At 43.7% G+C, this 21,449-nt stretch overlaps 20 non-coding genes and 5 pseudogenes across 20 annotated transcripts; all 25 read right to left on the reverse strand.

The window, feature by feature from the left end:
• Window positions 1-4,100: 4,100 nt before the first annotated feature.
• Window positions 4,101-4,219, reverse strand: LOC147265875 (5S ribosomal RNA). The gene has a single exon (XR_015113432.1). It is a non-coding gene; the product is annotated as a 5S ribosomal RNA (ribosomal RNA).
• Window positions 4,220-4,528: 309 nt separating this feature from the next.
• Window positions 4,529-4,647, reverse strand: LOC147265876 (5S ribosomal RNA). Its single transcript, XR_015112699.1, has one exon. It is a non-coding gene; the product is annotated as a 5S ribosomal RNA (ribosomal RNA).
• Window positions 4,648-4,956: 309 nt separating this feature from the next.
• On the reverse strand, window positions 4,957-5,075 carry LOC147265877 (5S ribosomal RNA; annotated as a pseudogene).
• Window positions 5,076-5,385: 310 nt separating this feature from the next.
• On the reverse strand, window positions 5,386-5,504 carry LOC147265878 (5S ribosomal RNA). Its single transcript, XR_015114114.1, has one exon. It is a non-coding gene; the product is annotated as a 5S ribosomal RNA (ribosomal RNA).
• Window positions 5,505-5,813: 309 nt separating this feature from the next.
• LOC147265879 (5S ribosomal RNA) lies at window positions 5,814-5,932 on the reverse strand. The gene has a single exon (XR_015112901.1). It is a non-coding gene; the product is annotated as a 5S ribosomal RNA (ribosomal RNA).
• A 309-nt stretch (window positions 5,933-6,241) lies between these two features.
• LOC147265880 (5S ribosomal RNA) lies at window positions 6,242-6,360 on the reverse strand. The gene has a single exon (XR_015113986.1). It is a non-coding gene; the product is annotated as a 5S ribosomal RNA (ribosomal RNA).
• Window positions 6,361-6,670: 310 nt separating this feature from the next.
• LOC147265881 (5S ribosomal RNA) lies at window positions 6,671-6,789 on the reverse strand. The gene has a single exon (XR_015115182.1). It is a non-coding gene; the product is annotated as a 5S ribosomal RNA (ribosomal RNA).
• A 309-nt stretch (window positions 6,790-7,098) lies between these two features.
• On the reverse strand, window positions 7,099-7,217 carry LOC147265882 (5S ribosomal RNA). The gene has a single exon (XR_015113987.1). It is a non-coding gene; the product is annotated as a 5S ribosomal RNA (ribosomal RNA).
• Window positions 7,218-7,527: 310 nt separating this feature from the next.
• Window positions 7,528-7,646, reverse strand: LOC147265883 (5S ribosomal RNA; annotated as a pseudogene).
• Window positions 7,647-7,954: 308 nt separating this feature from the next.
• On the reverse strand, window positions 7,955-8,073 carry LOC147265884 (5S ribosomal RNA; annotated as a pseudogene).
• Window positions 8,074-8,383: 310 nt separating this feature from the next.
• Window positions 8,384-8,502, reverse strand: LOC147265885 (5S ribosomal RNA). Its single transcript, XR_015113433.1, has one exon. It is a non-coding gene; the product is annotated as a 5S ribosomal RNA (ribosomal RNA).
• Window positions 8,503-8,811: 309 nt separating this feature from the next.
• LOC147265886 (5S ribosomal RNA) lies at window positions 8,812-8,930 on the reverse strand. Its single transcript, XR_015113988.1, has one exon. It is a non-coding gene; the product is annotated as a 5S ribosomal RNA (ribosomal RNA).
• Window positions 8,931-9,240: 310 nt separating this feature from the next.
• LOC147265887 (5S ribosomal RNA) lies at window positions 9,241-9,359 on the reverse strand. Its single transcript, XR_015112711.1, has one exon. It is a non-coding gene; the product is annotated as a 5S ribosomal RNA (ribosomal RNA).
• A 309-nt stretch (window positions 9,360-9,668) lies between these two features.
• LOC147265888 (5S ribosomal RNA) lies at window positions 9,669-9,787 on the reverse strand. The gene has a single exon (XR_015113989.1). It is a non-coding gene; the product is annotated as a 5S ribosomal RNA (ribosomal RNA).
• A 310-nt stretch (window positions 9,788-10,097) lies between these two features.
• Window positions 10,098-10,216, reverse strand: LOC147265889 (5S ribosomal RNA). The gene has a single exon (XR_015112722.1). It is a non-coding gene; the product is annotated as a 5S ribosomal RNA (ribosomal RNA).
• A 309-nt stretch (window positions 10,217-10,525) lies between these two features.
• LOC147265890 (5S ribosomal RNA) lies at window positions 10,526-10,644 on the reverse strand. The gene has a single exon (XR_015113990.1). It is a non-coding gene; the product is annotated as a 5S ribosomal RNA (ribosomal RNA).
• A 310-nt stretch (window positions 10,645-10,954) lies between these two features.
• On the reverse strand, window positions 10,955-11,073 carry LOC147265891 (5S ribosomal RNA). Its single transcript, XR_015113041.1, has one exon. It is a non-coding gene; the product is annotated as a 5S ribosomal RNA (ribosomal RNA).
• A 309-nt stretch (window positions 11,074-11,382) lies between these two features.
• Window positions 11,383-11,501, reverse strand: LOC147265892 (5S ribosomal RNA). The gene has a single exon (XR_015115093.1). It is a non-coding gene; the product is annotated as a 5S ribosomal RNA (ribosomal RNA).
• Window positions 11,502-18,473: 6,972 nt separating this feature from the next.
• On the reverse strand, window positions 18,474-18,592 carry LOC147265893 (5S ribosomal RNA). Its single transcript, XR_015113344.1, has one exon. It is a non-coding gene; the product is annotated as a 5S ribosomal RNA (ribosomal RNA).
• A 309-nt stretch (window positions 18,593-18,901) lies between these two features.
• LOC147265894 (5S ribosomal RNA) lies at window positions 18,902-19,020 on the reverse strand. Its single transcript, XR_015115285.1, has one exon. It is a non-coding gene; the product is annotated as a 5S ribosomal RNA (ribosomal RNA).
• A 311-nt stretch (window positions 19,021-19,331) lies between these two features.
• On the reverse strand, window positions 19,332-19,450 carry LOC147265895 (5S ribosomal RNA). The gene has a single exon (XR_015113202.1). It is a non-coding gene; the product is annotated as a 5S ribosomal RNA (ribosomal RNA).
• A 309-nt stretch (window positions 19,451-19,759) lies between these two features.
• Window positions 19,760-19,868, reverse strand: LOC147265896 (5S ribosomal RNA; annotated as a pseudogene).
• A 311-nt stretch (window positions 19,869-20,179) lies between these two features.
• Window positions 20,180-20,298, reverse strand: LOC147265897 (5S ribosomal RNA). Its single transcript, XR_015114642.1, has one exon. It is a non-coding gene; the product is annotated as a 5S ribosomal RNA (ribosomal RNA).
• Window positions 20,299-20,607: 309 nt separating this feature from the next.
• Window positions 20,608-20,726, reverse strand: LOC147265898 (5S ribosomal RNA; annotated as a pseudogene).
• Window positions 20,727-21,036: 310 nt separating this feature from the next.
• On the reverse strand, window positions 21,037-21,155 carry LOC147265899 (5S ribosomal RNA). Its single transcript, XR_015112923.1, has one exon. It is a non-coding gene; the product is annotated as a 5S ribosomal RNA (ribosomal RNA).
• Window positions 21,156-21,449: the final 294 nt, after the last annotated feature.

Raw genomic sequence — 21,449 nt, forward strand, 5'->3', positions numbered from 1 at the left:
TTAATCCATCTAATAAAGCCTTCACCGTATCCAAATCTTTTTAAAGTTTTATATAAGAAAAGATGTTCTACTCTGTCGAATGCTTTCTCCAAATCAATTCCGAGCAGATACCCCCCCTGTGCTGCCATTGTCCTGACGGTATCCTTTATTGTAAGGATCGTATCTATGATGTCTCTATCTGGTATGCCGTATGCCTGTGTATTACCAATAATGGTTCCTATTGTAAGTTTAAGCCTGTTTGCCAGTGTTTTGGTCAGTATCTTGTAATCTGTATTGAGTAAACTTATTGGTCTATAGTTTGTTATATCCTGTTTTGAACCTTTATTTTTGAAGATAAGTGAAATTATTCCTGCAGTGAATGTATTGGATGTTCTCTGTTCCCGTTCCATTGAGTGGTACAATGACAGCAACAGGGGAGCTATCTGCTCTTTGAAACAAATATAAAATTCTGCTGTTAAACCATCTACCCCTGGACTTTTGTTTTTATTTAAGCTATCTATTGCCGTCTTTATCTCATTAATAGTAATTTGTGCATCAGACCATTCCTTATCCTCCACTGAAATACTAGTTTGGATATTTGATAACAACTTGTCTACCTCTTCGCTATTGCTATATCCATTATCAAATAATTCTTTATAAAACTCTGTAGTTACTCTTAGTATATTTTCTTGATCGTCATATTCTTTTCCAGTTATATCGTTGATTTTTTCTATTATAGTTTTGTTTTGTTTTTGCTTTTCGAGCCCCAAAAAATATGCGGTGCATTTTTCTCCTTCTACTAAATTTTTAACTCTGCTTCTTATCATTGCACCTCTGCATTTTATTTTTTCTATGTTTCCTAGTTTTGCTTTATATAATTCATAGTTTTCTGTGTTTCTGTTAGGTTCTTTATCAAATAATGCTATTTCATGATTGATTAATTTTCTTAGTCGATTTTCTTCCAGCTCCTCTCTCCACTTTTTCTCTTTACTATAATTTATACTACTTCTTTTAATTCTTTGCTTTAGAATTTCCCACTTTTCTATAAAATTATTTTCTATTTTCATTTCAATTTTTGCATAATCAAGCAGTTTTGTGATTTTTTTAACGTAAGTTGAATCTGCCAGGAGGCTGGAGTTGAGGCACCAGGTACCTCCCCCCCTGAAACCTCCTGCAGCACCCAAGTAACACTCAATTGTTGCGTGATCACTCCATGCGTTATAATTATATTGTATTTTATTGATCTGTTTTGTTGCTTCAGGGGCCGCTAGACATAAATCTATTCTGGCTTGTTTCATTTTTCCCTGCACAACCTGTCTTCTGGAGTACTCTTTCTTGAATGGGTTGTGAATTCTCCATACATCTGTCAAATTGTGAATATTCATTAAATTATATAGCTCAGTTCTGCTTGTGTCATTCTTGTATACATTGTTAATTGATATATCATCCTTAGTTAATGCGATATTGAAATCTCCTATTATTATGGTTCTATGATCTATCCATCTGCTTATACTATTTAGAAACATTTTCCTTTCCTTTTCACAGTTACTGGCATATATGTTAACAATTCTGTATGTTCTATTGTTTATGCAAACATCTATAATAAGTATTCTACCTTTCTTGTCATGATATATTAACTTGCTATTGGTACTTATAGTCTTTTTTACTAAAATAGCTACGCCACAAGATTTACTTGTGCCGTTGCTAAAAAAGACATCTCCTTCCCACATTTTGCTTGCTGCCGCCACGCTATCCCCTTCCCACCTTGTCTCCTGTAAGCAGAGAATGTCACACTTGCTTTTAAGTAAAATGGCGGTCATCCTGCCATAAGTGCGGAGTCCATTGACATTAAGGGAGTGCAGCAGAAACATGGTCAGACCAAAAAAAACCTTTAAACAGCCAATTTTCCCTCAAGATTTTTTACCTCTCCCTCCTTCTTTCTTCTGTTTTTTCTTCATCGCAGCATCTTTTATTGAGGTGTGCTTTTTCCGAATATTTTTGATTGTGGCAAAGTCCATTTCCGAGTCACTGTTTGATCTACTCTGAGGAGGGAAGGTGGAGGGCACATTTAAGGTAGGTACCCTGGTGGATGTGGCTGCCGCCGGCTGCAATTCTCTTGGGGTATCCCCCACCTCCATTGATTCCAGGAGTTGAGAAGGCTCCGGCTCCTTTTCGGACCCGTTTCCTCCTCCATCCTTTCCTCTCTGCTGTGGGCCTGAGTCAGTGCTCATGTCATTCAGACTTGAACCAAGCCTTGTGCCTGGGCTCTGCACCACTTTAGGAGGGCTCTGGGTTCTCTGAGGGGCGTAACCCTCACCAGCAGCCTGCTTGGCGGCGCCACTACCCACCTCGTCATCTTCCTCCTCATCCTCCGTTCCTCCCTCACTTAAACCTTCCATCTCACTGTACAGCTCCTCAGATCCAGATTCCACCACAATATCCTCATCACTATAATTACAATTACATTCATCAATTTTGTTCCAACACACCTCACATTTCTGTATCTTATTAGGTTTCCTGTTGCACTCCCTTGCATAATGCCCCTGGACACCACACTTATGGCAGGAGAACTCAGGACAGTCCCTTAGGATGTGCCCCGGCTGGAGGCACATCCTACACACCCTAGCCTGCCTATCATGTATGACCCTGAAATATTCCGGTCCTATTGCTGTGTCAAACCGTGCTGAATAAGGCAGAGATTGGACCTTGTCTGTAAATTTTACTTTGAGAAACCGCGTCCCATCAGCAATTTGCGTACCCGGCCACATCCTCCTCCTCATAGTTGATGCAGCTGAGACTCCCCACCCTTCTAGCTTTTGTAAAATTTCCTCATCTCTGATGTAAGCTGGTAAGCTTAAAAAAGAAACCATGAGTTCATCATTACACAGATCTTTGACATGCACTGTGTTGTCCCCAATTTTGAAACCATCTAGGATTCTCTCTTTCCCTTTGATGTGTGACATGGTAATTTCATATTTCTGCGGCCCTGTCGCCCTACAGGCTATTAAACCTCCACACAGTGCTCTTATGCATCTCATTAATTCGAGAACTGGGACTTCATCCTGCCCAGTTACCTCGACACTGACCGTCAGTTCTCTGTCATACTTGTGGTCGCCACCCGCAGATTTCGCCGCTCCATGTCGCTGCTGCAGCTGCCTTTCCCCACCAGACGCCGCGTCTCTTTCCGCCGCCAATTCTCTCTCACTCTCCGTCGCCTCTCCAGTAGCTCCTCGCTGCCCAGGTCTTCTCGGAACCACGTCTTCAGCTCTGTTCTTCAGGCCACCAGCTCTCGTTGCCTGTGGACCGGCTCCAGCGCTCCTTCCACACATCTCCTCTGAATCAGCCGCTGCTCGCCGTCTTTCCCCCGCTGTCGCTGCGGAAGCCGCTCTCGCATTTCCCTCCGGCAGTTTTCCTTCCGACTTCTTCATGTTTCGTTTCTGATTGTTTCTTTTAACAAGCAACCATTTTTCATTTTCTTCACCTGTTTGTGCGTTTATGTCAAGTCCGTTTTCCATGCTCGTAATCTGAAATCCGTTTGCAGAGTTCAAATCCATTTGGTCCGTCCGAAAGTTTTCCATTAGGAAAAAAAAAACTCAAATTGACCTCCCCCGATCAGTATAAAAACTGTCGGGGGGAAAAAATGTTCACTCTAAAAACGAACCAAAAATGCACGGAAAATAAGGAAGAACAATGAAAAAGGCTGAAAAAAACGAAAGAAATGGGAAAAACGGAGTCCGCGACCTCCGTGTGTCGTGCTGTCAGCGTACCGTCTGATTGGCGCATGCGTGTTCAGAGTGGTATGGCCGTAAGCTCTTGACTCTCACACACATGGGCTCTATATCCATTTCACTCACTTTACAACCTCAAAAAAAATGTGATGTGCAACAGCCTCACGGCCTTTTTACACACCAAATAGTTGTCCTGTCAATACAAAGAAAAGAATGTTGATGTCATCTAGAGAAAAGTACTGCATCTGCAATCTGTCTACTTCAAATTACACACTGCATGACATTCCATTCGAAAGCTGTGGAGGGCGCTTCAAGAAAAGGTGTGTGAGGGAAGTTCGCTCATGCTGGTCCCCAAACACTCAAAGCTGCCCTTTCCTCACAATGAAACAAAAAAGCTTACAGCACCTGGTATTCCCAGGCGGTCTTCCATCCAAGTACTAACCAGGCCCGACCCTGCTTAGCTTCCGAGATCAGACGAGATCGGGCGTGTTCAGAGTAGTATGGCCATAAGCCCTTGACTCTGACACACATGGGCTCTATATCCATTTCACACAATTTACAACCTCAGAAAAAAAGTGATGCGCAACAGCCTCAGGGTCTTTTCACACGCCAAATCGGTGTCCTGTCAATAAAACAAAAGAATGTTGATGTCATCTAGAGAAAAGTACTGCATCTGCCATCTGTCTACTTCAAATTAACCACTGCATGACATTCCATTCCAAAGCTGTGGAGGGCGCTTCAAGAAAAGGTGTGTGAGGGAAGCTCGCTCATGCTGGTCCCCAAACACTCAAAGCTGCCCTTTCCTCACAATGAAACAAAAAAGCTTACAGCACCTGGTATTCCCAGGCGGTCTCCCATCCAAGTACTAACCAGGCCCAACCCTGCTTAGCTTCCGAGATCAGACGAGATCGGGCGTGTTCAGAGTGGTATGGCCGTAAGCTCTTGACTCTCACACACATGGGCTCTATATCCATTTCACACACTTTACAACCTCAGAAAAAAAGTGATGCGCAACAGCCTCAGGGTCTTTTCACACGCCAAATCGGTGTCCTGTCAATAAAACAAAAGAATGTTGATGTCATCGAGAGAAAAGTACTGCATCTGCCATCTTTCTTCTTCAAATTAACCACTGCATGAAATTCCATTCCAAAGCTGCAGAGGGCCCTTCAAGAAAAGGTGTGTGAGGGAAGCTCGCTCATGCTGGTCCCCAAAGTCTCAAAGCGGCCCTTTCCTCACAATGAAACAAAAAAGCTTACAGCACCTGGTATTCCCAGGCGGTCTTCCATCCAAGTAATAACCAGGCCCGACCCTGCTAAGCTTCCGAGATCAGACGAGATCGGGCGTGTTCAGATTGGTATGGCCGTAAGCCCTTGACTCTCACACACATGGGCTCTATATCCATTTCACTCACTTCACAACCTCAAAAAAAATGTGATGTGCAACAGCCTCACGGCCTTTTTACACACCAAATAGTTGTCCTGTCAATACAAAGAAAAGAATGTTGATGTCATCTAGAGAAAAGTACTGCATCTGCAATCTGTCTACTTCAAATTACACACTGCATGACATTCCATTCGAAAGCTGTGGAGGGCGCTTCAAGAAAAGGTGTGTGAGGGAAGTTCGCTCATGCTGGTCCCCAAACACTCAAAGCTGCCCTTTCCTCACAATGAAACAAAAAAGCTTACAGCACCTGGTATTCCCAGGCGGTCTCCCATCCAAGTACTAACCAGGCCCGACCCTGCTTAGCTTCCGAGATCAGACGAGATCGGGCGTGTTCAGAGTGGTATGGCCGTAAGCCCTTGACTCTTACACACATGGGCTCTATATCCATTTCACTCACTTTACAACCTCAGAAAAAAAGTGAAGCGCAAAAGCCTCAGGGTCTTTTCACACGCCAAATAGGTGTCCTGTCAATAAAAGAAAAGAATGTTGATGTCATCTAGAGAAAAGTACTGCATCTGCCATCTGTCTACTTCAAATTAACCACTGCATGACATTCCATTCCAAAGCTGTGGAGGGCGCTTCAAGAAAAGGTGTGTGAGGGAAGCTCGCTCATGCTGGTCCCCAAAGACTCAAAGCTGCCCTTTCCTCACAAAGAAATAAAAAAGCTTACAGCACCTGGTATTCCCAGGCGGTCTTCCATCCAAGTACTAACCAGGCCCGACCCTGCTTAGCTTCCGAGATCAAACGAGATCGGGCGTGTTCAGAGTGGTATGGCCGTAAGCACTTGACTCTGACACACATGGGCTCTATATCCATTTCACACAATTTACAACCTCAGAAAAAAAGTGATGCGCAACAACCTCAGGGTCTTTTCACACGCCAAATAGGTGTCCTGTCAATAAAAGAAAAGAATGTTGATGTCATCGAGAGAAAAGTACTGCATCTGCCATCTGTCTTCTTCAAATTAACCACTGCATGAAATTCCATTCCAAAGCTGCAGAGGGCGCTTCAAGAAAAGGTGTGTGAGGGAAGCTCGCTCATGCTGGTCCCCAAAGACTCAAAGCGGCCCTTTCCTCACAATGAAACAAAAAAGCTTACAGCACCTGGTATTCCCAGGCGGTCTTCCATCCAAGTACTAACCAGGCCCGACCCTGCTAAGCTTCCGAGATCAGACGAGATCGGGCGTGTTCAGAGTGGTATGGCCGTAAGCCCTTGACTCTCACACACATGGGCTCTATATCCATTTCACTCACTTTACAACCTCAAAAAAAATGTGATGTGCAACAGCCTCAGGGTCTTTTTACACACCAAATAGTTGTCCTGTCAATACAAAGAAAAAAATGTTGATGTCATCTAGAGAAAAGTACTGCATCTGCAATCTGTCTACTTCAAATTACACACTGCATGAAATTCTATTCGAAAGCTGTGGAGGGCGCTTCAAGAAAATGTGTGTGAGGGAAGCTCGCTCATGCTGGTCCCCAAACACTCAAAGCTGCACTTTCCTCACAATGAAACAAAAAAGCTTACAGCATCTGGTATTCCCAGGCGGTCTCCCATCCAAGTACTAACCAGGCACAACCCTGCTTAGCTTCCGAGATCAGACGAGATCAGGCGTGTTCAGAGTGGTATGGCCGTAAGCCTTTGACACTGACACACATGGGCTCTATATCCATTTCACACAATTTACAACCTCAGAAAAAAAGTGATGCGCAACAGCCTCAGGGTCTTTTCACACGCCAAATCGGTGTCCTGTCAATAAAAGAAAAGAATGTTGATGTCATCGAGAGAAAAGTACTGCATCTGCCATCTGTCTTCTTCAAATTAACCACTGCATGAAATTCCATTCCAAAGCTGCAGAGGGCGCTTCAAGAAAAGGTGTGTGAGGGAAGCTCGCTCATGCTGGTCCCCAAAGACTCAAAGCGGCCCTTTCCTCACAATGAAACAAAAAAGCTTACAGCACCTGGTATTCCCAGGCGGTCTTCCATCCAAGTACTAACCAGGCCCGACCCTGCTAAGCTTCCGAGATCAGACGAGATCGGGCGTGTTCAGAGTGGTATGGCCGTAAGCCCTTGACTCTCACACACATGGGCTCTATATCCATTTCACTCACTTTACAACCTCAAAAAAAATGTGATGTGCAACAGCCTCACGGTCTTTTTACACACCAAATAGTTGTCCTGTCAATACAAAGAAAAAAATGTTGATGTCATCTAGAGAAAAGTACTGCATCTGCAATCTGTCTACTTCAAATTACACACTGCATGACATTCCATTCGAAAGCTGTGGAGGGCACTTCAAGAAAAGGTGTGTGAGGGAAGCTCGCTCATGCTGGTCCCCAAAGACTCAAAGCTGCCCTTTCCTCACAAAGAAATAAAAAAGCTTACAGCACCTGGTATTCCCAGGCGGTCTTCCATCCAAGTACTAACCAGGCCCGACCCTGCTTAGCTTCCGAGATTAGACGAGATCGGGCGTGTTCAGAGTAGTATGGCCATAAACCTTTGACTCTGACACACATGGGCTCTATATCCATTTCACACAATTTACAACCTCAGAAAAAAAGTGATGCGCAACAGCCTCAGGGTCTTTTCACACGCCAAATCGGTGTCCTGTCAATAAAAGAAAAGAATGTTGATGTCATCGAGAGAAAAGTACTGCATCTGCCATCTGTCTTCTTCAAATTAACCACTGCATGAAAATCCATTCCAAAGCTGCAGCGGGCGCTTCAAGAAAAGGTGTGTGAGGGAAGCTCGCTCATGCTGGTCCCCAAAGACTCAAAGCGGCCCTTTCCTCACAATGAAACAATAAGCTTTCAGCACCTGGTATTCCCAGGCGGTCTTCCATCCAAGTACTAACCAGGCCCGACCCTGCTAAGCTTCCGAGATCAGATGAGATCGGGCGTGTTCAGAGTGCTATGGCCGTAAGCCCTTGACTCTCACACACATGGGCTCTATATCCATTTCACTCACTTTACAACCTCAGAAAAAAAGTGATGTGCAACAGCCTCACGGTCTTTTTACACACCAAATAGTTGTCCTGTCAATACAAAGAAAAAAATGTTGATGTCATCCAGAGAAAAGTACTGCATCTGCCATCTGTCTACTTCAAATTACACACTGTATGACATTCCATTCGAAAGCTGTGGAGGGCACTTCAAGGAAAGGTGTGTGAGGGAAGCTCGCTCATGCTGGTCCCCAAAGACTCAAAGCTGCCCTTTCCTCACAAAGAAATAAAAAAGCTTACAGCACCTGGTATTCCCAGGCGGTCTTCCATCCAAGTACTAACCAGGCCCGACCCTGCTTAGCTTCCGAGATCAGACGAGATCGGGCGTGTTCAGAGTAGTATGGCCATAAGCCTTTGACTCTGACACACATGGGCTCTATATCCATTTCACACAATTTACAACCTCAGAAAAAAAGTGATGCGCAACAGCCTCAGGGTCTTTTCACACGCCAAATCGGTGTCCTGTCAATAAAAGAAAAGAATGTTGATGTCATCGAGAGAAAAGTACTGCATCTGCCATCTGTCTTCTTCAAATTAACCACTGCATGAAATTCCATTCCAAAGCTGCAGAGGGCGCTTCAAGAAAAGGTGTGTGAGGGAAGCTCGCTCATGCTGGTCCCCAAAGACTCAAAGCGGCCCTTTCCTCACAATGAAACAAAAAAGCTTACAGCACCTGGTATTCCCAGGCGGTCTTCCATCCAAGTACTAACCAGGCCCGACCCTGCTAAGCTTCCGAGATCAGACGAGATCGGGCGTGTTCAGAGTGGTATGGCCGTAAGCCCTTGACTCTCACACACATGGTCTCTATATCCATTTCACTCACTTTACAACCTCAAAAAAAATGTGATGTGCAACAGCCTCACGGTCTTTTTACACACCAAATAGTTGTCCTGTCAATCCAAAGAAAAAAATGTTGATGTCATCTCGAGAAAAGTACTGCATCTGCAATCTGTCTACTTCAAATTACACACTGCATGACATTCCATTCGAAAGCTGTGGAGGGCGCTTCAAGAAAAGGTGTGTGAGGGAAGCTCGCTCATGCTGGTCCCCAAACACTCAAAGCTGCCCTTTCCTCACAATGAAACAAAAAAGCTTACAGCACCTGGTATTCCCAGGCGGTCTCCCATCCAAGTACTAACCAGGCCCAACCCTGCTTAGCTTCCGAGATCAGACGAGATCGGGCGTGTTCAGAGTGGTATGGCCGTAAGCTCTTGACTCTCACACACATGGGCTCTATATCCATTTCACACAATTTACAACCTCAGAAAAAAAGTGATGCGCAACAGCCTCAGGGTCTTTTCACACGCCAAATCGGTGTCCTGTCAATAAAAGAAAAGAATGTTGATGTCATCGAGAGAAAAGTACTGCATCTGCCATCTGTCTTCTTCAAATTAACCACTGCATGAAATTCCATTCCAAAGCTGCAGAGGGCGCTTCAAGAAAAGGTGTGTGAGGGAAGCTCGCTCATGCTGGTCCCCAAAGACTCAAAGCGGCCCTTTCCTCACAATGAAACAAAAAAGCTTACAGCACCTGGTATTCCCAGGCGGTCTTCCATCCAAGTACTAACCAGGCCCGACCCTGCTAAGCTTCCGAGATCAGACGAGATCGGGCGTGTTCAGAGTGGTATGGCCGTAAGCCCTTGACTCTCACACACATGGTCTCTATATCCATTTCACTCACTTTACAACCTCAAAAAAAATGTGATGTGCAACAGCCTCACGGTCTTTTTACACACCAAATAGTTGTCCTGTCAATCCAAAGAAAAAAATGTTGATGTCATCTCGAGAAAAGTACTGCATCTGCAATCTGTCTACTTCAAATTACACACTGCATGACATTCCATTCGAAAGCTGTGGAGGGCGCTTCAAGAAAAGGTGTGTGAGGGAAGCTCGCTCATGCTGGTCCCCAAACACTCAAAGCTGCCCTTTCCTCACAATGAAACAAAAAAGCTTACAGCACCTGGTATTCCCAGGCGGTCTCCCATCCAAGTACTAACCAGGCCCAACCCTGCTTAGCTTCCGAGATCAGACGAGATCGGGCGTGTTCAGAGTGGTATGGCCGTAAGCTCTTGACTCTCACACACATGGGCTCTATATCCATTTCACACACTTTACAACCTCAGAAAAAAAGTGATGCGCAACAGCCTCAGGGTCTTTTCACACGCCAAATCGGTGTCCTGTCAATAAAACAAAAGAATGTTGATGTCATCGAGAGAAAAGTACTGCATCTGCCATCTGTCTTCTTCAAATTAACCACTGCATGAAATTCCATTCCAAAGCTGCAGAGGGCCCTTCAAGAAAAGGTGTGTGAGGGAAGCTCGCTCATGCTGGTCCCCAAAGTCTCAAAGCGGCCCTTTCCTCACAATGAAACAAAAAAGCTTACAGCACCTGGTATTCCCAGGCGGTCTTCCATCCAAGTACTAACCAGGCCCGACCCTGCTAAGCTTCCGAGATCAGACGAGATCGGGCGTGTTCAGAGTGGTATGGCCGTAAGCCCTTGACTCTCACACACATGGGCTCTATATCCATTTCACTTACTTTACAACCTCAAAAAAAATGTGATGTGCAACAGCCTCACGGCCTTTTTACACACCAAATAGTTGTCCTTTCAATACAAAGAAAAGAATGTTGATGTCATCTAGAGAAAAGTACTGCATCTGCAATCTGTCTACTTCAAATTACACACTGCATGACATTCCATTCGAAAGCTGTGGAGGGCGCTTCAAGAAAAGGTGTGTGAGGGAAGTTCGCTCATGCTGGTCCCCAAACACTCAAAGCTGCCCTTTCCTCACAATGAAAAAAAAAAGCTTACAGAACCTGGTATTCCCAGGCGGTCTCCCATCCAAGTACTAACCAGGCCCGACCCTGCTTAGCTTCCGAGATCAGACGAGATCGGGCGTGTTCAGAGTGGTATGGCCGTAAGCCCTTGACTCTTACACACATGGGCTCTATATCCATTTCACTCACTTTACAACCTCAGAAAAAAAGTGAAGCGCAAAAGCCTCAGGGTCTTTTCACACGCCAAATAGGTGTCCTGTCAATAAAAGAAAAGAATGTTGATGTCATCTAGAGAAAAGTACTGCATCTGCCATCTGTCTACTTCAAATTAACCACTGCATGACATTCCATTCCAAAGCTGTGGAGGGCGCTTCAAGAAAAGGTGTGTGAGGGAAGCTCGCTCATGCTGGTCCCCAAAGACTCAAAGCTGCCCTTTCCTCACAAAGAAATAAAAAAGCTTACAGCACCTGGTATTCCCAGGCAGTCTTCCATCCAAGTACTAACCAGGCCCGACCCTGCTCAGCTTCCGAGATCAGACGAGATCGGGCGTGTTCAGAGTGGTATGACCGTAAGCCCTTGACTCTGACACACATGGGCTCTATATCCATTTCACACAATTTACAACCTCAGAAAAAAAGTGATGCGCAACAGCCTCAGGGTCTTTTCACACGCCAAATACGTGTCCTGTCAATAAAAGAAAAGAATGTTGATGTCATCGAGAGAAAAGTACTGCATCTGCCATCTGTCTTCTTCAAATTAACCACTGCATGAAATTCCATTCCAAAGCTGCAGAGGGCGCTTCAAGAAAAGGTGTGTGAGGGAAGCTCGCTCATGCTGGTCCCCAAAGACTCAAAGCGGCCCTTTCCTCACAATGAAACAAAAAAGCTTACAGCACCTGGTATTCCCAGGCGGTCTTCCATCCAAGTACTAACCAGGCCCGACCCTGCTAAGCTTCCGAGATCAGACGAGATCGGGCGTGTTTTTGTTTTTGTTTTTGTTTTTTTTTGTCTTTTATTATCAAAAATACATCATACATTTTTACCAACTGTACATTCTTATTTACATGACAAAATTTAACAATTATATAAAAAATAAATTCCTTCAGGAAAGAAATCTTACCAAAAAAAAAAACCCCACCCTTGATACACCTCGAACTTGATGAAAACACCATCAGAGTTTTTTTTTTTTTTTTTAATTAAGTTAAATTTAGACAAATAAACCAACACTATGTGCCTACAGCCACTGGAGCAATGCAGGTCATTCCAAAAAAAAATAAATAAAAATTAAAGAGAGACAAAAAAAACTCATGGGACTAAAAAGAACAAATTCCTGTCGTGAAGTGTCACACACACAATTTTTTTTTTTTTTTTTTTAAATGAAATTTTATCAAAATGAAATGTTAAACACACCAAAAACATAAACCACCCAATTTGCTCACCCCTTTATTAAATTTGAAAAATACTTTGCTTTATAAAAAAAAGAGACTACTTAGCTGGGAATTTGAAGAGAAAACATACCATTGTCAATCTTGTTTATTTCAATTTTGCCATTTGCTGTGTTGAAAAATGTGTTTTTCCTGCAGAAAGTGTTTTCAAAAATATCCTTGTCCATGTCATGTAAGATTTGTAGGTGCGTCAAGAGTGTTGTGTAAAAAACCCCAAATATGTTTATTTTCTTCTTTTCATAGAGAGCGTAGTTTCTAGTTGTCCATATTGATTTTTTTGCAAAAGTGAGTATGGTATTTATGAGAGTCCTGTTCTGATCCTTTTGTTTCAGTGTTGTACCAAAGAGAAGAGTCCATGTCCATAGTGTTTCATCTGTCAAACTGAAATTGCAGTGCTCTTGCAGTAGCATCCTGATGAAATTCCTGAATTTATCCGATTCCTTGCAGTTGATGAATAGATGCTCCTGGTCTTCCGGTTCTTTATTGCAGATTTGGCATGTCCTACTGTAGTTTTCCTTATTAATCTGGTGTAATTTGATTCCTGTGAAAATTCTCCTGTGTCTGATATTGAATTCTAGCTTGAAAGTATTGCTGTCCATGTAAGGTATGTTAAGGTTTTGCCAGATTTTTCCTATCGGTATTCCCTTGAATAATTGTGCCCAGTGTTTTTCTGCTTTTGGAGTGCGTTTAATTGAGTTAATCCCTATGGTGTACCAGTCCTTTGTTTTCACCTGTGACAGCTCTTTCCCTGTGTACTGTGTGACAAGCTCAAGCGGTGGGAGTTCGGGGTCTGCTCTCGATTTGTCCGTGATGATTAAGTTTCTCCACAGTGAGGTTATGTTTCTGTTGATTTTGTTACCTAGTCCATTTAGGTAATCCTTTCTGCACGGTGTCCCTGTTTTTTTGAGTTGGGTTGTGACTTTCCTGAGACTGAACAGACCCCTTTCCCCCACCACTTGACCGACCCTTGTTATATTATGTTGCTGAAGTGCCCTGCATTTAAGTGTCCTACCATTGTGTGTGAAAAAGGTGCTTTCGAGAAAAGGTAACTGCAGCACATGACTTTTCTGACTGCACTTAGGCCTGAGGTGGGGCAGGAATTTGCCCCATGCCTCTAGCACCTCCTGGTAGAACATCGGTAGCGAGCCATGGCTTTTCCCAGGAAGGAGGTGATAAAGAGGGAGTTTCTCCCCCTCCCCGTACTCAGCCAGGTAGCCCGCCATTGTGTCCTCCCAGGGGTACTGCCTGTTCGAATCGAGAAAATTTCTAACTAATTTGGCCCTGAGTGCATCTTTTTTTGCACTGATGTCAATTAGTCCTAATCCCCCCTCCCTTTTATTAGCAATTATCACCCGATGAGCGATCGAATTTCCCTTTCCCCTCCAAAGGAAGGAGGAGATCGCTTCATTGAGCGAATTTAGTGCCCACTGCGGTAGCTCACAGGCCCCCAAAACATGATTAATTTTTGACAGTATTAAGGCATTGATGACAATTACCTTTCCTCTCAGGCTTAAACCCCTACTTCTCCATAAATTAAGTGTATTTTCTACCTTTTTTACAAGTTCTCTCCACCCTAAGTCCCTGGCTTCCCCTTCATTTTTACCAATGTATACACCCAGTATTTTCCTGTATTCTTTAGTGCTAAAACCCCAATTATTTTTTAAACTATTTTTACCGAATTCCATCATTTCTGACTTATTTCTGTTAACCTTAGCTCCTGATGCTTTTTCATATCTTTCTAGATGTTTTATAATATAATTTAAATTTTCTTCATTTTTAAACATTATATTGATATCATCCGCAAATTGTGCTATTTTAACGACTTTGTCTCTATATGTTTTTATACCTATAATATTCTTATCATTCATTATACTTAAAGCTAGTGGCTCAGCAACAATACTGTATAAAAGAGCTGAAAGCGGGCATCCTTGCCTTACCGATCTTTTTAATTTGATCTTTTCTGTTAGTTGTCCATTTATCTTTATTTGACTGTATGCGTTATCGTATAATAATTTAATCCATCTAATAAAGCCTTCACCGTATCCAAATCTTTTTAAAGTTTTATATAAGAAAAGATGTTCTACTCTGTCGAATGCTTTCTCCAAATCAATTCCGAGCAGATACCCCCCCTGTGCTGCCATTGTCCTGACGGTATCCTTTATTGTAAGGATCGTATCTATGATGTCTCTATCTGGTATGCCGTATGCCTGTGTATTTCCAATAATGGTTCCTATTGTAAGTTTAAGCCTGTTTGCCAGTGTTTTGGTCAGTATCTTGTAATCTGTATTGAGTAAACTTATTGGTCTATAGTTTGTTATATCCTGTTTTGAACCTTTATTTTTGTAGATAAGTGAAATTATTCCTGCGGTGAATGTATTGGATGTTCTCTGTTCCCGTTCCATTGAGTGGTACAATGACAGCAACAGGGGAGCTATCTGCTCTTTGAAACAAATATAAAATTCTGCTGTTAAACCATCTACCCCTGGACTTTTGTTTTTATTTAAGCTATCTATTGCCGTCTTTATCTCATTAATAGTAATTTGTGCATCAGACCATTCCTTATCCTCCACTGAAATACTAGTTTGGATATTTGATAACAACTTGTCTACCTCTTCGCTATTGCTATATCCATTATCAAATAATTCTTTATAAAACTCTGTAGTTACTCTTAGTATATTTTCTTGATCGTCATATTCTTTTCCAGTTATATCGTTGATTTTTTCTATTATAGTTTTGTTTTGTTTTTGCTTTTCGAGCCCCAAAAAATATGCGGTGCATTTTTCTCCTTCTACTAAATTTTTAACTCTGCTTCTTATCATTGCACCTCTGCATTTTATTTTTTCTATGTTTCCTAGTTTTGCTTTATATAATTCATAGTTTTCTGTGTTTCTGTTAGGTTCTTTATCAAATAATGCTATTTCATGATTGATTAATTTTCTTAGTCGATTTTCTTCCAGCTCCTCTCTCCACTTTTTCTCTTTACTATAATTTATACTACTTCTTTTAATTCTTTGCTTTAGAATTTCCCACTTTTCTATAAAATTATTTTCTATTTTCATTTCAATTTTTGCATAATCAAGCAGTTTTGTGATTTTTTTAACGTAAGTTGAATCTGCCAGGAGGCTGGAGTTGAGGCACCAGGTACCTCCCCCCCTGAAACCTCCTGCAGCACCCAAGTAACACTCAATTGTTGCGTGATCACTCCATGCGTTATAATTATATTGTATTTTATTGATCTGTTTTGTTGCTTCAGGGGCCGCTAGACATAAATCTATTCTGGCTTGTTTCATTTTTCCCTGCACAACCTGTCTTCTGGAGTACTCTTTCTTGAATGGGTTGTGAATTCTCCATACATCTGTCAAATTGTGAATATTCATTAAATTATATAGCTCAGTTCTGCTTGTGTCATTCTTGTATACATTGTTAATTGATATATCATCCTTAGTTAATGCGATATTGAAATCTCCTATTATTATGGTTCTATGATCTATCCATCTGCTTATACTATTTAGAAACATTTTCCTTTCCTTTTCACAGTTACTGGCATATATGTTAACAATTCTGTATGTTCTATTGTTTATGCAAACATCTATAATAAGTATTCTACCTTTCTTGTCATGATATATTAACTTGCTATTGGTACTTATAGTCTTTTTTACTAAAATAGCTACGCCACAAGATTTACTTGTGCCGTTGCTAAAAAAGACATCTCCTTCCCACATTTTGCTTGCTGCCGCCACGCTATCCCCTTCCCACCTTGTCTCCTGTAAGCAGAGAATGTCACACTTGCTTTTAAGTAAAATGGCGGTCATCCTGCCATAAGTGCGGAGTCCATTGACATTAAGGGAGTGCAGCAGAAACATGGTCAGACCAAAAAAACCTTTAAACAGCCAATTTTCCCTCAAGATTTTTTACCTCTCCCTCCTTCTTTCTTCTGTTTTTTCTTCATCGCAGCATCTTTTATTGAGGTGTGCTTTTTCCGAATATTTTTTATTGTGGCAAAGTCCATTTCCGAGTCACTGTTTGATCTACTCTGAGGAGGGAAGGTGGAGGGCACATTTAAGGTAGGTACCCTGGTGGATGTGGCTGCCGCCGGCTGCAATTCTCTTGGGGTATCCCCCACCTCCATTGATTCCAGGAGTTGAGAAGGCTCCGGCTCCTTTTCGGACCCGTTTCCTCCTCCATCCTTTCCTCTCTGCTGTGGGCCTGAGTCAGTGCTCATGTCATTCAGACTTGAACCAAGCCTTGTGCCTGGGCTCTGCACCACTTTAGGAGGGCTCTGGGTTCTCTGAGGGGCGTAACCCTCACCAGCAGCCTGCTTGGCGGCGCCACTACCCACCTCGTCATCTTCCTCCTCATCCTCCGTTCCTCCCTCACTTAAACCTTCCATCTCACTGTACAGCTCCTCAGATCCAGATTCCACCACAATATCCTCATCACTATAATTACAATTACATTCATCAATTTTGTTCCAACACACCTCACATTTCTGTATCTTATTAGGTTTCCTGTTGCACTCCCTTGCATAATGCCCCTGGACACCACACTTATGGCAGGAGAACTCAGGACAGTCCCTTAGGATGTGCCCCGGCTGGAGGCACATCCTACACACCCTAGCCTGCCTATCATGTATGACCCTGAAATATTCCGGTCCCATTGCTGTGTCAAACCGTGCTGAATAAGGCAGAGATTGGACTTTATCTGTAAACTTTACTTTGAGAAACCGCGTCCCATCAGCAATTTGCGTACCCGGCCACATCCTCCTCCTTATAGTTGATGCAGCTGAGACTCCCCACCCTTCTAGCTTTTGTAAAATTTCCTCATCTCTGATGTAAGCTGGTAAGCTTAAAAAAGAAACCATGAGTTCATCATTACACAGATCTTTGACATGCACTGTGTTGTCCCCAATTTTGAAACCATCTAGGATTCTCTCTTTCCCTTTGATGTGTGACATGGTAATTTCATATTTCTGCGGCCCTGTCGCCCTACAGGCTATTAAACCTCCACACAGTGCTCTTATGCATCTCATTAATTCGAGAACTGGGACTTCATCCTGCCCAGTTACCTCAACACTGACCGTCAGTTCTCTGTCATACTTGTGGTCGCCACCCGCAGATTTCGCCGCTCCATGTCGCTGCTGCAGCTGCCTTTCCCCACCAGACGCCGCATCTCTTTCCGCCGCCAATTCTCTCTCACTCTCCGCCGCCTCTCCAGTAGCTCCTCGCTGCCCAGGTCTTCTCGGAACCACGTCTTCAGCTCTGTTCTTCAGGCCACCAGCTCTCGTTGCCTGTGGACCGGCTCCAGCGCTCATCTCCTCTGAATCAGCCGCTGCTCGCCGTCTTTCCCCCGCTGTCGCTGCGGAAGCCGCTCTCGCATTTCCCTCCGGCAGTTTTCCTTCCGACTTCTTCATGTTTCGTTTCTGATTGTTTCTTTTAACAAGCAACCATTTTTCATTTTCTTCACCTGTTTGTGCGTTTATGTCAAGTCCGTTTTCCATGCTCGTAATCTGAAGTCCGTTTGCAGAGTTCAAATCCATTTGGTCCGTCCGAAAGTTTTCCATGAGGAAAAAAAAAACTCAAATTGACCTCCCCCGATCAGAATAAAAACTGTCGGGGGGAAAAAATGTTCACTCTAAAAACGAACCAAAAATGCACGGAAAATAAGGAAGAACAATGAAAAAGGCTGAAAAAAACGAAAGAAATGGGAAAAGCGGAGTCCGCGACCTCCGTGTGTCGTGCTGTCAGCGTACCGTCTGATTGGCGCATGCGTGTTCAGAGTGGTATGGCCGTAAGCCCTTGACTCTCACACACATGGGCTCTATATCCATTTCACACACTTTACAACCTAAGAAAAAAAGTGATGCGCAAAAGCCTCAGGGTCTTTTCACACGCCAAATCGGTGTCCAGTCAATAAAAGAAAAGAATGTTGATGTCATCGAGACAAAAGTACTGCATCTGCCATCTGTCTACTTCAAATTAACCACTGCATGATATTCCATTCCAAAGCTGCGGAGGGCGCTTCAAGAAAAGGTGTGTGAGGGAAGCTCGCTCATGCTGGTCCCCAAAGACTCAAAGCTGCCCTTTCCTCACAAAGAAACAAAAAAGCTTACAGCACCTGGTATTCCCAGGCGGTCTTCCATCCAAGTACTAACCAGGCCCGACGCTGCTTAACTTCCGAGATCAGACGAGATCGGGCGTGTTCAGAGTGGGATGGCCGTAAGCCCTTGACTCTCACACACATGGGCTCTATATCCATTTCACACACTTTACAACCTCAGAAAAAAAGTGATGCGCAACAGCCTCAGGGTCTTTTCACACGCCAAATCGGTGTCCTGTCAATAAAAGAAAAGAATGTTGATGTCATCGAGAGAAAAGTACTGCATCTGCCATCTGTCTTCTTCAAATTAACCACTGCATGAAATTCCATTCCAAAGCTGCAGAGGGCGCTTCAAGAAAAGGTGTGTGAGGGAAGCTCGCTCATGCTGGTCCCCAAAGACTCAAAGCGGCCCTTTCCTCACAATGAAACAAAAAAGCTTACAGCACCTGGGATTCCCAGGCGGTCTTCCATCCAAGTACTAACCAGGCCCGACCCTGCTAAGCTTCCGAGATCAGACGAGATCGGGCTTGTTCAGAGTGGTATGGCCGTAAGCCCTTGACTCTCACACACATGGGCTCTATATCCATTTCACTCACTTTACAACCTAAGAAAAAAAGTGATGCGCAACAGCCTCACGGTCTATTCAAACGCCAAATAGGTGTCCTGTCAATACAAAGAAAAGAATGTTGATGTCATCTAGAGAAAAGTACTGCATCTGCCATCTGTCTACTTCAAATTACACGCTGCATGACATTCAATTTCAAAGCTGCAGAAAGGCGCTTCAAGAAAAGGTGTGTGAGGGAAGCTCGCTCATGCTGGTCCCCAAAGACTCAAAGCTGCCCTTTCCTCACAAAGAAACAAAAAAGCTTACAGCACCTGGTATTCCCAGGCGGTCTTCCATCCAAGTACTAACCAGGCCCGACCCTGCTTAGCTTCCGAGATCAGACGAGATCAGGCGTGTTCAGAGTGGTATGGCCGTAAGCCCTTGCCTCTGACACACATGGGCTCTATATCCATTTCACACACTTTACAACCTCAGAAAAAAAGTGATGCGCAACAGCCTCAGGGTCTTTTCACACGCCAAATCGGTGTTCTGTCAATAAAAGAAAAGAATGTTGATGTCATCGAGAGAAGAGTACTGCATCTGTCATCTGTCTTCTTCAAATTAACCACTGCATGAAATTCCATTCCAAAGCTGCAGAGGGCGCTTCAAGAAAAGGTGTGTGAGGGAAGCTCGCTCATGCTGGTCCCCAAAGACTCAAAGCGGCCCTTTCCTCACAATGAAAAAAAAAAGCTTACAGCACCTGGTATTCCCAGGCGGTCTTCCATCCAAGTACTAACCAGGCCCGACCCTGCTTAGCATCCGAGATCAGGCGTGTTCAGAGTGGTATGGCCGTAAGCCCTTGAATCTTACACACATGGGCTCTATATCCATTTCACTCACTTTACAACCTCAGAAAAAATGTGATGCGCAACAGCCTCAGGGTCTTTTCACACGTCAAATAGCTGTCCTGTCAATACAAAGAAAAGAAAGTTGATGTCATCGAGAGAAAAGTACTGCATCCTCCATCTGTCTACTTCAAACTACACGCTGCATGACATTCAATTTCAAAGCTGCAGAAAGGCGCTTCAAGAAAAGGTGTGTGAGGGAAGCTCGCTCATGCTGGTCCCCAAAGACTCAAAGCTGCCCTTTCCTCACAAAGAAACAAAAAAGCTTACAGCACCTGGTATTCCCAGGCGGTCTTCCATCCAAGGACTAACCAGGCCCGACCCTGCTTAGCATCCGAGATCAGACGAGATCGGGCGTGTTCAGAGTGGTATGGCCGTAAGCCCTTGACTCTGACACACATGGGCTCTATATCCATTTCAAACACTTTACAACCTCAGAAAAAAAGTGATGCGCAACAGACTCAGGGTCTTTTCACACGCCAAATCGGTGTCCTGTCAATAAAAGAAAAGAATGTTGATGTCATCGAGAGAAAAGTACTGCATCTGCCATCTGTCTTCTTCAAATTAACCACTGCATGAAATTCCATTCCAAAGCTGCAGAGGGCGCTTCAAGAAAAGGTGTGTGAGGGAAGCTCGCTCATGCTGGTCCCCAAAGACTCAAACCGGCCCTTTCCTCACAATGAAAAAAAAAAGCTTACAGCACCTGGTATTCCCAGGCGGTCTTCCATCCAAGTACTAACCAGGCCCGACCCTGCTAAGCTTACGAGATCAGAAGAGATCGGGCGTGTTCAGAGTGGTATGGCCGTAAGCCCTTGACTCTCACACACATGGGCTCTATATCCATTTCACTCACTTTACAACCTCAAAAAAAATGTGATGTGCAACAGCCTCACGGTCTTTTTACACACCAAATAGTTGTCCTGTCAATACAAAGAAAAGAATGTTGATGTCATCTAGAGAAAAGTACTGCATCTGCAATCTGTCTACTTCAAATTACACACTGCATGACATTCCATTCGAAAGCTGTGGAGGGCGCTTCAAGAAAAGGTGTGTGAGGGAAGCTCGCTCATGCTGGTCCCCAAACACTCAAAGCTGCCCTTTCCTCACAATGAAACAAAAAAGCTTACAGCACCTGGTATTCCCAGGCGGTCTCCCATCCAAGTACTAACCAGGCCCGACCCTGCTTAGCTTCCGAGATCAAACGAGATCGGGCGTGTTAAGAGTGGTATGGCCGTAAGCCCTTGACTCTGACACACATGGGCTCTATATCCATTTCACACACTTTACAACCTCAGAAAAAAAGTGATGCTCAAAAGCCTCAGGGTCTTTTCACACGCAAAATAGGTGTCCTGTCAATAAAAGAAAAGAATGTTGATGTCATCTAGAGAAAAGTACTGCATCTGCCATCTGTCTACTTCAAATTACACGCTGCATGAGATTCCATTTCAAAGCTGCAGAAAGGCGCTTCAAGAAAAGGTGTGTGAGGGAAGCTCGCTCATGCTGGTCCCCAAAGACTCAAAGCGGCCCTTTCCT

The sequence above is a fragment of the Aulostomus chinensis genome, chromosome 4, assembly GCF_037954235.1.
Source record: "Aulostomus chinensis isolate RoL2024-O1b breed Wild chromosome 4, RoL_Achi_v1.0, whole genome shotgun sequence".
In the NCBI taxonomy this organism is placed as follows: domain Eukaryota; kingdom Metazoa; phylum Chordata; class Actinopteri; order Syngnathiformes; family Aulostomidae; genus Aulostomus; species Aulostomus chinensis.